The sequence below is a fragment of the Lathyrus oleraceus genome, chromosome 5 (genome assembly GCF_024323335.1).
Source record: "Lathyrus oleraceus cultivar Zhongwan6 chromosome 5, CAAS_Psat_ZW6_1.0, whole genome shotgun sequence".
Taxonomy (NCBI): Eukaryota; Viridiplantae; Streptophyta; class Magnoliopsida; order Fabales; family Fabaceae; genus Lathyrus; species Lathyrus oleraceus.
The window spans coordinates 606,967,736-606,981,366 of NC_066583.1; the positions used below are offsets into that span (position 1 = coordinate 606,967,736).

Here is a 13,631-nt window from a genome sequence, read left to right on the forward strand (position 1 = left end):
ATGAGCGTCTTTGAATGAGGACATGGGTTCCCCAACTCTCTTTTCCTCAGCATAGATAGAACTTCGAACGGAGTTCCAATCTCATCCTCAGCTTTTACATAAGAGAAAGACGACAGGTGGCTTACCAACAAAGCCTTTTCCCCACCGACAATAACCAGCTTTCCATTCTTGACAAATTTCAATTTCTGATGTAATGTTGACGCAACGGCTCTTGCCTCATGTATCCATGGCCTTCCTAATAAGCAACTATAGGCCAGGTGGATATCCATTACTTGGAAAGTAATTTGGAAATCGCTCGGACCTATCTTCACAGAAAGGTCCACTTCACCAATCACAGTCTTGCGAGAACCATCAAATGCCTTGACGATTACGCCACTATATCTCATTGGAGCTCCTTGATACGACAATCTTGACAAGGTTGATTTTGGTAGTACGTTCAGAGAAGAACCGGTGTCGACCAACACAGTCGACAGAGCATCCTCCTTGCAGTTCATTGAAATATGTAACACTAGATTGTGATTCCTACCTTCCTCAGGAAGTTCCTCATCACAGAAGCTCAAATTGTTGCAGGAAGTGATGTTAGCCACAATATGATCGAACTGATCCACCGTAAAATCATGCTCTACATACGCTTGCTCCAATACCTTTTGCAATGCTTCTCTGTGCACTTCAGAGTTCATAAGTAGAGAGAGCACTGATATCTTGGAAGGAGTTTGGAGCAGCTTCTCCACCACATTAAATTCACTCTTCTTGATTAAACGGAGTACCTCATCATCATCATCATCACTAGGCTTCAAACTGTTGGATTCACCAAACTGACACTTTGGAGCACTAGTTGGATCAACTGCAAGCACTTCCACCTTCTTATCAACTGAATAATCTTCTACATTCTTTGGGAAAACAGGCCCAAAAACTCGACCGCTACGGGTCACCTTCGTAACATCAGCAATGCTCACAATATAACTATCCGTAGGCAAAGGAACCTCTTGACCATTCTCTAACATAGTCACCTTATACTGATACGGAACAGCTTTATCGGATGGATACGAGACTGGGCCCGCTAACCGTATAACCAACGGCAATACCGATATATTATTGACATTGTTACTGCTGTTGTTGTCGAATTGGATTACCACTCTTTCTGGAGTTTTGAATACTGGTACTATGACATTCACATCATCACCCACGTGATGGGACTGGAGAATCTGAATCATACCCTCATCCATCAACCTCTGGATGTCTCTCTTCACAACCATACAACCTCGGGGGTTAACACTGCAGATTGCACAACCATCATGGTCATGCTCACAATCGCTTACCAAACAGATATCCTTGTGCATCGTCACCAAGGACCTTCTAATGAAGCAGACATCAAATACCTTGAACTCCCCAGGATAGCCATCCACCATATTGACAGAAGGGTTACCATGAGCAGGTAGTGGATTAGCTTTGACATTAGGCGCACGGTCCTCAAAGGACACCATCCCACTCTTTACCATCTTTTGGACTTCATACTTCAGGGGGTAACAGTTCTCAATATCATGGCCAGGAGCCTCTTGGTGAAAGGCACAGTGAAGCTCTCGCTTGTACCACCATGGAAGTGGTTTAGGAATTTGCAGAGGATTTCTTGGTTGCAAAAGTTCTTGAGAACCAATGATGGGTACAATTCAGCATAAGACATAGGAATCGGGTCGAAAGAGACCTTTTTCCTCTCAAAATTTTGTTGTTTGTGATGATTGTTGTTGTTGTTGTAGGTGTTTGTTCTTTGCGGTGGCTGTTGTTGACGCTGTTGTTGAATTGGTACTGATTGATTATTAGAAAATACGGAATGATAGATGATACTTGATGATGGTGTTGACGGGGTTGTGGGTTCCTTATAACATGAGGCCTACTCTGCCTCCCAATGAATACTGCATTAGTCTCGCCTTCTTTCTTTTTGGTAAACCCACTGCCATACTTCTTGCTAGACGAAACCTCCTCTCTAGACAACCGTCCCTCTCGGACACCTTCTTCTAATATCATCCCAATGTTTACCATTTCGGTAAAATCACTGGGGGCCCTGGAAATCATTCGCTCATAGTAAAATGAGCTCAGGGTCTTGAGAAAAATCTTGGTCATCTCCTTTTCGTCCAAAGGAGGGGTGATCTGAGCGACTAACTCTCTTCATCGTTGTGCGTACTCCTTGAACGTCTCTTTGTCCTTCTGACACAATGACCTTAACTGGTCCCTATCCGATACCATATCCACATTATATTTGTACTGATTCATAAATGCTTCACCCAAATCGTTGAACATGCGGATGCCCGCACTATCCAAACCCATGTACCACCTCAAAGCGGCACCAGTTAGGATGTCTTGAAAATAATGAATCAGTAACTAATCATTATTAGTTTGTGTCGACATCTTTGTAGCATACATGAAAAGATGACTGAATGGACAGGTATTCCCCTTATACTTTTCAAAGTCAGGGACTTTGAACTTCATCGGGATCTTGACATTAGGAACCAAGCAAAGTTCCGCAACACTCTTACCGAAAAAATATTTTCCCCTAAGGGTCTTCAACTTCTTTCGCAGCTCAAGGAATTGGTCTTTCATCTCATCCATCTTATCATAAACATCAGGGCCCTCAGACAGCTCGGAATGATAGATGGTGTCCTCAACACGAGGCAGAGCATGAACGATCGGTGGTGGCATAAACATGATCGGGCTAGATGTCGGCATGGAAGCGAAAGTATGCGCAAAACCTTCAGTTACAAAGTTAGGCGGCATTCCCCATGGGAATCCAGCAGGCATGGCAGGCGCAAAATGAGCGGCAGGCACGGTTGAAGAAACAACCTCTGATATGACTGTCCTCTGAGGAGGAGGAGGAGTTGTAGGCGTTGGAGAAGATTGACTATGAGCAGCTAACAGTGACTCCATCATGGAAGTCAGGCGGTCAATCTCGTCCTTCAAGTCTCTGTTCTCTTACTCTAGATGTTCCATAATCCTTGAGTGATTGGCGCGTGTATTGTATCGATGAGTCAGTTTGGCTGAAGCACAGAAGAAATGCCAATAAGACATCTGGCGAAAGAGGAACCTGCTATGCAAAGATGCATGAAATGCAATGCTTCATTGTTTTTATATTCAAGGAACTTACTATTTTATTAACAACTGCACAATTTGATTGACCATAAAAATCTCTTTTATTTATATGATTGGAAGGATTACACTGAGTACAATTTCAGAAACCAAAATACAAAAATACAAGAGAAAAGGAGACTAATCATCCTAAGGATCCCTAACAATAATATCAAAAGATCGGGCCGCATGCGCGTACTTCCTTCGGATGCGTCGAATCTCGGACTCAAAAGAAGTCTTCATCTGAGTCTTCTCGAGGACAAGCTGATTAGAAATCTTCTTCCAAGAAACGGAAGGCCGAGGCATATTAGAGGAAGATGAAACCTCTGGCTCGCTCTGTCTCTTCACTACTCGGTCTTCAAGAAGCTCAATAAGTGCATCCTTATCCTTAGACTCAAGCTGCAACTCCTCATGCTTTCTGCTCAAAGCATGGAAACAATCTTCCCACATATCTTTCTCTTGCTTCATCTTGGCGAGTGTGTCTTCCAACTCCTCTACATCTTAGTTAGGGAGAGTTAATGGCTCAGCCACAACCAAAGACATAAGTCTTTCACAAGCATACGACATCTTCAATTCCAAAGCTCTCTTCTTCACCCAAAGAGTGTAAGCTTCCAAAGCTACAGGGTTGCATGGAGCAAGCTCAGATTTTCCTTTCCTATGCACATTATGCCAAACATGCACAATCTTCTGCTTCAAATGTTGGGGATCTTTACCCTCTTGATAGAAAATACCTTCTAACAAAGTGTTATTAGGTTTGTCTCTCAAGGGGAACCCAAGTTGACGACGAGCCAAAACAGGGATGTAATTTATTCCTCCTTGTGTACCAATGAGAGGCACATTAGAGAATTCACCATAACAATCAATAATATCCAAGCTACTCAATGAAGAATCATACCAAACTATATCATCACTAGTGATATACATAAGTCTCTGAGACCACCTTAGACATTCTTTGTTCTCCACAAAAGTAGGCGTCTGAGGCAAGTGCGAAATAAACCACTTGTACAGAAGAGGAACACAACACACAATCATCCCACCGCCTTTAGAATTCCTTAGATGCAAAGTGAAATACATATCACCCAACATGGTAGGCACATGATTCCCAATCAAGAATATTCTAATGGTGTTAACATCAACAAAACCGCCAATGGTAGGGAACAAAGTTAATCCATAGAGGAGCAACACAAAGATAGCTTCAAAAGCGTCCACACTACCGGCCTGAGCAAAGGCGGTAGCTTCCTTGATGAGGAACTCAGAAGTCAATCCAAACAATCCTCCTTTCTTCACCCAATGAGCCTCTATCTCAGACTTCTTCAAGTGAAGAGCTTCAGCTATGATACGAGATCTGGGAATCTCTTCCAATCCACTAAATGACACTTTGCTAGAAATAAGCATTCCCAAGAGATGGGCATACTCCTCCAACGTAGGCACGAGCTGATAATCAGGAAAAGTGAAATAATGGTAGAGAGGATCATAAAACTGAACCAACACACTCAACATTCCTTCAATCATATCAGTAGACAAAATATACAAAAGCTTTCCATGACGTTGCTTGAAGTCCAAGGGATCTAATACAAAGGATGATAGCTTCCTTAACTCTTTCAAGTCTGGACATCTGAAACTGTACTTTTTTGTGTTCCTTCGTCCACAATCCATGGTCTGAAAATATTTTGCAAATAATACCTCAGTTCCTTGAAATTTTTGGTGTGATGAATGTTATGATGCGCATGAATGCATGAATGCAATAATCACAAATAAGGGATCACACATAAGGAAAACAAATAAAGGTCAAGGGATGAATCAAGTCATTGTCAAGATCAATCATCCATTTTGGTGGATTATAGTTTTCACCTTATCAACACCCAAGTTCTATTGATATTGACAAGACTTGATTGGATCAACCAAGAATCAAGGGTTTGTTGTGAGTCACGAGCATGGATTCTGGGTAAGAACCATCCCAAAGGAGTGAACTAAGGATAAAAACATGTAGATCATGTTCTATAAAGTTCCCAGAGTCTTAATTCAATCTGTCGGATATTACAGGTTAGGATGACTGACTCATCAACCCACAATATTCTCAAGAGAAACTCGTCTGAGTGTAGTATCGCGTAACAACTGTTATCAAGTCTACACCTGAGCAATCTCTGCACTACGTCCTAAATAGGCCAAGATGGGCTAAATGTTCTAAGGTCCTTAGCTTCTCGGACCCCAAATTAGAGATAGTAAACCACAAATAACTTGTGTGACATTCATAACTCCAAAAGGGTCTCCACTTAGTGGATGGGTCTCAAGCCAACTTATTAAGGACTACTCCACACAAGTCGAACATGACTATACCATCCTCCTATCTTAATTGCACTCAAGTTCGGGTTAGAACTTATCTCACCACTCAGAGATCACCAAGCACAACAAGCAGATTATATCATACAAACAAATATACATACATCAAATATACAATTATATACACACAAAAAGTAGGCTAAACCCACTGGACACTACTCCCTAACGGAGTCGCCACTTAATTTTTGTATCGGTAAATTCATGACCATCAAGCTATGGATAAGCTAGACGTCAATTAAACCAGAGTCGCCACCACGCTTTTATTATTTCCAAGTGAAAAGGGAAAAGTACGAAAAAAACCCAAATATAAGAAGTTTTCAAATCAAAACTAATAAAATGCCAGAGATTACAGGTAAGGGGGTTGGTTACACAGAGGGAAGGTGTTAGCACCCAAAGTATCCTAGGTACTCCTAGGGAGCCCTTTCTTGTGTGCATATGTGTTTTTGTACAAAATGATGTTTTCAATAAATAGAGTGGAGGGATGAGAAAATAATTTATTAATTATATTTTTATGTTTGATAAGATCTTCGGACTTGTGCCTACGTACCAACATAAAATGAGGGATCAAAACCTTGTAGTTGGTGGTAACAATTTCAAAGTGAATGCCTTGCTTTTAACAAAAATTTAAGTTTAACAAAGGCACAAAAGGCCTAAAAAGATTTGAATGAGTGTTAGTTCTTTTTGTCTTTTGAATTTTAAGCCAAGTATAGTTAAGTTTATTTACAAATTTGATTAAGAAAAGAGTTTAAAAATTCAATCGCATAAGGTCAAAGTTTCTAATTTGCAATATGGTCTAAGTTTAGAAAACACAAGCAAAGAAGATTTTAAAAGGAGGGAGAGATTTGAAATTAAAGAAGTGGGGAGGAGATGAAGAGACTAATCCTAAGCACAAATTTAAAAGTTAAGAGTTGAAAAAACATGACCAATGGACTGCAATCCAATAGATAAGAATGTCTTATAGAAATCCAAATTCCCTTGTACTTTAGAATCAAGAAATATCAATACACAAACATCAAGATGAAGAGCAAGACATCAAATAAAGATAGCCACATCCAAGCTTAGCAACTTCATGATCTTCTTCATAACCTCTCATGCACCAGATGAACTAAAAGATAGGCACTAGGCACAGGTTCAAAGTAACAGCTTCAACAAGACCATGTAGCAGATGAACTCAGAGGGGATCACAATACTTGCTTCATATGAAGTTCAAATCACAAACACTTGGTTTCATGAAAGTTGGCATTGGCCAAGTCCTTTGCATAGGGAGTGTTGCCTAATTCTAAGTTCAATGTCTTAGAGCAAACCATCAGTCCACACAAAATATCTTTTAGGGTTTTTGTTGTTATTATATACATTAAGGTCAAAAGACCACAAACACAAACAAGTATATACAATCACAAAATAATCACAAGATATGGCTCAAATGAGCAAAGTGAAAATGACATTAAAGTAAACAAGTTAAATGGTATGAATAATGGCAAATGAATAAAGGCTCAAAATTAAAGTGCATAAAAGTAAATGGCTTGAAATTAAATGTTAGTTGTTAATTGATTAGAAGTTAGTAATGCTTTTGCTTTTATTTTGTTTAAGTCATTCTTTGGAGAACACTCGACCCACTTGTCACAAGCATGGATCCTTGAACCAAGACATCTTCCAAAGGAAGGAAAAAAGGCCAAATTTCCACACAATACCATGAAAGAGGGGAAACTTACAATCTCACTTACTAGAATGTTATTCCTTTTTGTGTCAACAATTTAGCGCTATGTTAAGCAATCGTAATTAGACTTATGTAGAAGTCACAACTATTTGAGGCCGGACAATAGAAATTTTAGTGTTAATGCATGTTAGAGACATGGTATTATGAACCATGCTCCTAAAACACACCACACTTAAAAAGAATATGCAAAAGGGTGGACCTAATCTCATCCACACTCGTGTTGATTTTACAATCAACTAGCCTTAGGATATGGAGATATCATAGGTCCATGAAATGAATGAGAAAATAATGGGATTGAGATGAAGAGGGATGGGAAATGAAATCAACACAAATTGGTCAAAGGAAGACTTCTGTCAAATTAAAATCATTCATTTGTTTTGGGAGATAAAATGTACATTTCATCAATCCCCTAAATCCAACGATTTTAACTCAACAAAGTCAAATCAGACTTGAGCAAGGCCCAACAACATAAGTCAAACTCAACAAGTCAATATCAAAAGCTCTACACAATGTATTTTGCAATTAAACAATTAAAATCAATTAAATAATGCATTAAATTAAATTATGGTTGGTCAAATTCCTAAAACCTCATCAAAACACCAAAGAAATCGCCATGAGAATTATCATAGGTCAAACAAGGTCAAAGGACCTTGGAGAAAAAATTACATAATTTTTGGAAACTTAAAAGTAATTTTAAACAATTAAAAATATTCACAAAATCAATTAAATCATGAAAAATATTAATAATGATCCAAAAAATGATTTTAATTCAGAAAATGAAAGAGGAATTTATTTTAAAATTTTTGATAAAAATCTCATATTTTTTGGATCAATATTAAAATTAATATGAATTAATGAAAATAAACTAAATAAAATGAAAATCAGAAAATAAGAAAAAACGTGGACCACTTGATCTCCCTCATTAATTGAGGTGGCAGATCAAGTGGTTGTTAGTGCGCATTCCACCATGGTCATGAGTCAGCGTGCAACACAAGTGGTAATCAGTTTCAACGTGCATGATTAAAACATTTCAAATTGATCATGTGGTTCTGATGAGTGCCAATACATCACCGGAGCCAAAGCTCCGGTCTCCTTCTCCGGTGAGCTTCACCGGACTGGTTCACTCACAACCATCACCAAAATTAAAAAGAAGGACATTAATTTAAAGTAAAAATGCTCAGGAGCTCGAATCTGGCCTCAATTTCTCCTAACTCCAGGTATATTGAAAGATACAAGGAGTTGAATTTTGAGGTGTGTGATCTGAGTTGCTTCGATTTAACCTCAAAGCAACTCAATCTTGTTGCCTACATTGGTAGGACTTCAGACAACCAAAGATCCAAGAGAATTATGTAGAATTGAGTGAGAATCAAAGAGATGAAAATTTCTGGAAAATACCTTCAATGCAGGTTTATGCTCGATTGATCTTGCTCTTTCTTGCTCTTGATCTTACTTAGGACACTTGATAAAGTAGAATTGAATGGATGAAAAGCTCAGGACTCTTGGAGTTTCAAATCTCAAAATAGTGAGATTCAAACTCAATTTCCAATGGAAATTATCAAGGTTATCCTTTGAAATGAGAGGGTTTGAAGGTATGGATTCAAAGTTGGCGCGTAGGGTCCTTAATTCTGAGCATAGAGGGCTCTATTTATATCCAAATGGATTGATATTTGCACACTTGAAATGAAATCCAAAAATAGCAATGTACATTGCATGGATGCATGGGCGTGTACAGGCTCATGAAATCACTTCTTCTGATCCATGATTGAGTACAACCCTTGCTGAGATCATGTTGGAATGTTATGCATTAGTGTGTGGAAGTTTTAAGTTCAATTTTTGCCAAATGATCACTTATGTTCAAGCCATGCGCAACCCATTCAAATCTTGTCCAAAATGGATGAAGTTGGGCTCTTTGGAAAGGTTAGATCAAGAGAAACAACTTTTATGTTGAACAATTTTTCATTTGAATCTTGGATCATGATGAATCTTGAGGTGGAAGTTGAGAAAATCAAACATGTCAAAAAAAATTCTAAGTGTCAAGCCATATGTTCACTTATTCCACCTCGGCTAACTTTTTATCTGGGCTTCAAATGAGAAACGTTCCTTCATAAAAGTTGTAGCTATGTCAAAGTCCTTCAAAATTGTCACAAATGTGACCTCATTTGGATTTAATATGAAGGCGTCATGCATTTTTGAAGTTGAGGAAAATCACTTGTTCAATGGCATTGGTCCAAAATGACCTATAATGTATCCTCATATCATATGCACATAAAAGTTGAATTAGCTCTTACTCTAAACATAAAAGTTAAATTAGACATCTTGAATTTGATTTTGAAACTTGAAAATCTTTCATCTCATAAAAATTGAGCAAGTTGTGGCCTTGGGAAGTTGACCTCCAAATTAGAGTTTAGACAAAATGACCTATAATCTTTCACCATAAAAAATGAGTTTCCATGCAAAACTAGATCTAGACCTTAAAATGAAAGTTGTTTGGAATGTCATTTAGAGTAAATTGTCTCTTGAAATAATTTTCATATGATAAAACTTGTAGAAGATGGGGTCTAGGGAACCCAGTTTTGATCAGATGAATTCCTCTAGTCAACCACCATCAACCAATCTTGCTAACTTGCAATTCTATTGACTTTTGGGACTCATGGAGGATCATATATGCATAAGATGGTGAAATTTGAAGTATCCCTTGAATTATTTGATCAATTGGTAAAGAAGCTTGTTGAAGAAGATACACAAGATACCCAGATGAATTAGGGTTTCTAAGGCAAACCAATTCCAAACTCTTGAAGATTTATTGATCAAAATAACATGTGAAGATCATGGGGATTCATATATGATGCTTAGAGTCATAGTAGACCACTTCTTGATTGAGCTCCTTGCAATGAGGGTCTTAAATCCTAGATATGAGATTTATGAATCAAAGGTGAGCACATGCCCTACCTACAAAAGAGTTAATGCATACAAAGACATATTTTTGGTATTTTGGTTAGTAAAGATGATAAAATACAAAGTATGATACAATCAAATGATGCTTGGTGATCTCTCCCAAAGCAAACCTAATGAATGATGGGTAAGGAGGATGCCAAGATGTGATCCCAATGCCAATGCATATGATGAGATAGCATGAGGGATCTTATGGTCAAAATTGGGGTCTTACATAGGGGATGTGGGACCGGAGGTCGGTTAGGTGATCCTGATCATCGACATTAGTCTTTTTTGTGTAAACGGGTATTAATATTAATACGAATTGATCCGATTTTGACTTTATTTATCATGTACAATGTTTTTCAAAAAAAAATAGGAAACGCACACAAGTGTCAGACCAATTGGCGTCTCCTTTAAAACTTAACACTTAGGCGCCAATTGGATTGGCACCACAAGATGGACTAGCCAATTCAATTGGCGCCTCCTATCTAAGTTTAAGAGCAGACGCCAATTCATCTGGCGCCTCCTCTTCAAAGTGGGATAGTTTGGAAAAAAATTTGAAAACTAGATTATTTGGGGATTTTTTTTGAAAAAGTGGGTTATTTGGGTAAAACATTCATTAGATTATGTTGCCAGAATTTACTACAAAAGAATCATGGCGCAGGAGGTATTTTCAAAGGTTTAACCAACACACAGGATATGGTTGAAGGAATACCTTATTAAATACTTGGTCTAATTTCACAAATAATCAATGTTCAATTGTTAACTGAACTCAATCTAAAGAAAATTCCAATACAAATGATGAGACAGGTCAGTAGTCTACAGTTGAACAATCAATGTTTTCTCATCAAAGACTGAGATGCAAGAAAGAATTTCCATTGAACACAATGCCTATCAAGTAGTTTGGCAGACGCCAATACGCCGTTGTTTATTACAATGGTGTGATGGTTGGTAAAACTGAGTCAAGACATTATGGAGAATTTGTTGACGCGAAGACAGTACTGCCCCAGTTAATGGAAAGGATTTCAAATTTGCTGATTCAAGTATATAAATTTTGCCTGAGTTTTTGCAAGTGGAAGCATTTTACAATTTAAGCAATGCAATTGGCAAGGTGATACGGGCACAACCTGACATGGCCACTGCTAGAGTTGTAATTTTATATTCATCTCTTTTGACCTTCACTCTTCATGTCCACCTTGATCGCCTAGACTATGCTGATCAAGTGTTGGGAGCATGTATAAAAAATCTCTTTGGCAAAGGTAAAAATGAGCAGATTGTTGTGCTTCGTCTAATCCACCTGGTCATGGAACACCTGCAGTTAAAATTATTGAAGAATGTCATTTCATTCACATGCCAATTTATGTTGATCTATTTTCTCCTCTTGATGCATCAAACACACACCCCGATGTAGCGTAAAACTAATTGAACCAAACCCCCATGGTTTGGGTTCGATTGAGGGAATCCATGGACATTTAATTGTGTATTTGGCTTCTTAGGGTTCTTGCTCTTTAGGCTTCGATTCAGACTATAGGAGGAAAAATAAGGAAAATCAAGGTTGTATTGTGGAATAGGGAAGAGAGGGGATTCCGGTGGTAGTATTTGTTGCGGTGTCTGGGCCGCTTTAGTGCGGCGGAGCGACTTCCGATGCGGATGTGAGATAGAGGAGGGAAGGTTGAGGTGAAACGTTTGAATTTGTGTATGAGTGGAGAAAAGACATGATGGTCAGTTGTTCTTTTGGATGATTCATGTATTAGGCCTTCATCATAGGCCCATTGTCAGTCTTACTGACTATACCCTTATTTTCCATGCTACACCCCCACTTGAACCATGTGTGTTAATCTATGGGCTTACTGTCAAGCCCAAATTGAATTGCTGGTGGCACATCACTGTAGGCCCACTACACCCCTGCTTTTTTCTTCTTTGTTTTTTTTTTGCTTATTTCTCTTCTTTTTTTCATTTGTTTTTAAATATCTATTTTAGCTAATTCTTTTAATATCTTAATATTTGTTTTCACATTTGTTGGACATAAGAATACTTAAAAAATCGTCAATACTTGGATCTTAGGTTTTAATTATTTTCCTTTTAATCCGCTTTCTTTGAAAAAATAGTGATAATAGTGCTTAAGAGTTTAATTAGGTTAGTCTGTTTCAGTCTCTTTAATCCACTTCCTAATTGAAAAACTCTTGAAAAATATTGATTTAGTTTAATTATGATTTTATTTTGTCTTAGTTGTTTCATCTTTTAATCTTCAAATTAAGATTCATTAGAGATTAGGTCATTGACCTTACTATTGATTACATCTTAATTCATGAATTGAGATCATAAATGGTTGCTTGAATGGTTTATTTTGATGTCATGATTGATTCTCATGTGTTTGGTCTAATTTGCATGGTTTATTATTCATCCCCCATTTTGGGTAAAATATTCATAATCCCCATGAATGTGTAATAGTCATAGCACTTTCCATTTTTTATCGCTTTTCTTCGCATGCTAATAAACAAGATAAAACCAAAACAACAAAAATAACCTTGTTTTTCAAAAGAACAAAACTAAAACTTGATCCAACGTCAAGTTTTTTTTCCAAATCAAATCTAATTGAATGTGACGCATGTGCTTTATCAAACGTCAAGTACTTCTTTCATTTAATTCTCACAATTCAAACCTCAAGCATTTGATCCAACGTCAAATCTCTTTTAAAACATTTTTACAATAAACTAGATGAAAAAGGATGGGGTGTACGTACTTGTACACACCATTTCTCAAGTATTTGGGTTGTCGATCGTACTTAGCTTGTGGTCCAATACTTGTTATCCATTCAAAACACTCTAAATAAACGATTTTATACTCACCTCACAAATTTCATAAACAAAACTTTTGGGATGAAAAAGAGAGGTCAGAAAGCACTTGTCCTTTCATCTCCCGAGTACTCGGATTATCGGTCGTACTTAGCTTGTGGTCTGATGCTTGTCTCCCACTTAATATCAATCACAACCAATCAAGTACAATTTTTCTACCTTAGGGCAACATTCAAATATTTCAACACCCTCAATACTTCAACAATCAACATCTACAACTCTTGTCTCATTGGACCAAACACAATGTTCTTTGACATCCATACACTCTTTTGGTTAATCATCTTATGGTTAAACACCCATCTTTGAACTACTCTTTTTCCTCTTTGTCCACACCATTTATCTGTTACCACCATAGTCTTTTTTTCTCTTTGGCTACATTATTCATTGGTTACCGCCACTCTCTTTTTCCTCTTTGACCATACTATTTATTGGTTAACTTCATAATATTTTTTTCTCTATGGCCACACCATTCATTGGTTACCACCACTTCTTTTTTCTTAGAGCCACACCACCTATTGGTTACTGAAGGTGAGAAAAACAAGAAAGGGGGGTTTGAATTGTTTTGGAAAATAAGCGTTTTTGCAGAATAAGAACACACAGGATTTTATATTGGTTCGCTTATAACACAAAGTTACTCCAGTCCACCCGGCCAAGGTGATTTCGCCTTC

At 37.8% G+C, this 13,631-nt stretch overlaps 1 long non-coding RNA gene across 1 annotated transcript; it reads right to left on the reverse strand.

Annotated features, from left to right (window-relative positions):
• Positions 1–10,808: 10,808 nt before the first annotated feature.
• LOC127083437 (uncharacterized) lies at positions 10,809–11,839 on the reverse strand. The gene is made up of 2 exons (XR_007788410.1): positions 11,510–11,839; positions 10,809–11,420 (listed from the first exon to the last, which is right to left on the reverse strand). It is a non-coding gene; the product is annotated as an uncharacterized LOC127083437 (long non-coding RNA).
• Between the last annotated feature and the right edge of the window lie 1,792 nt (positions 11,840–13,631).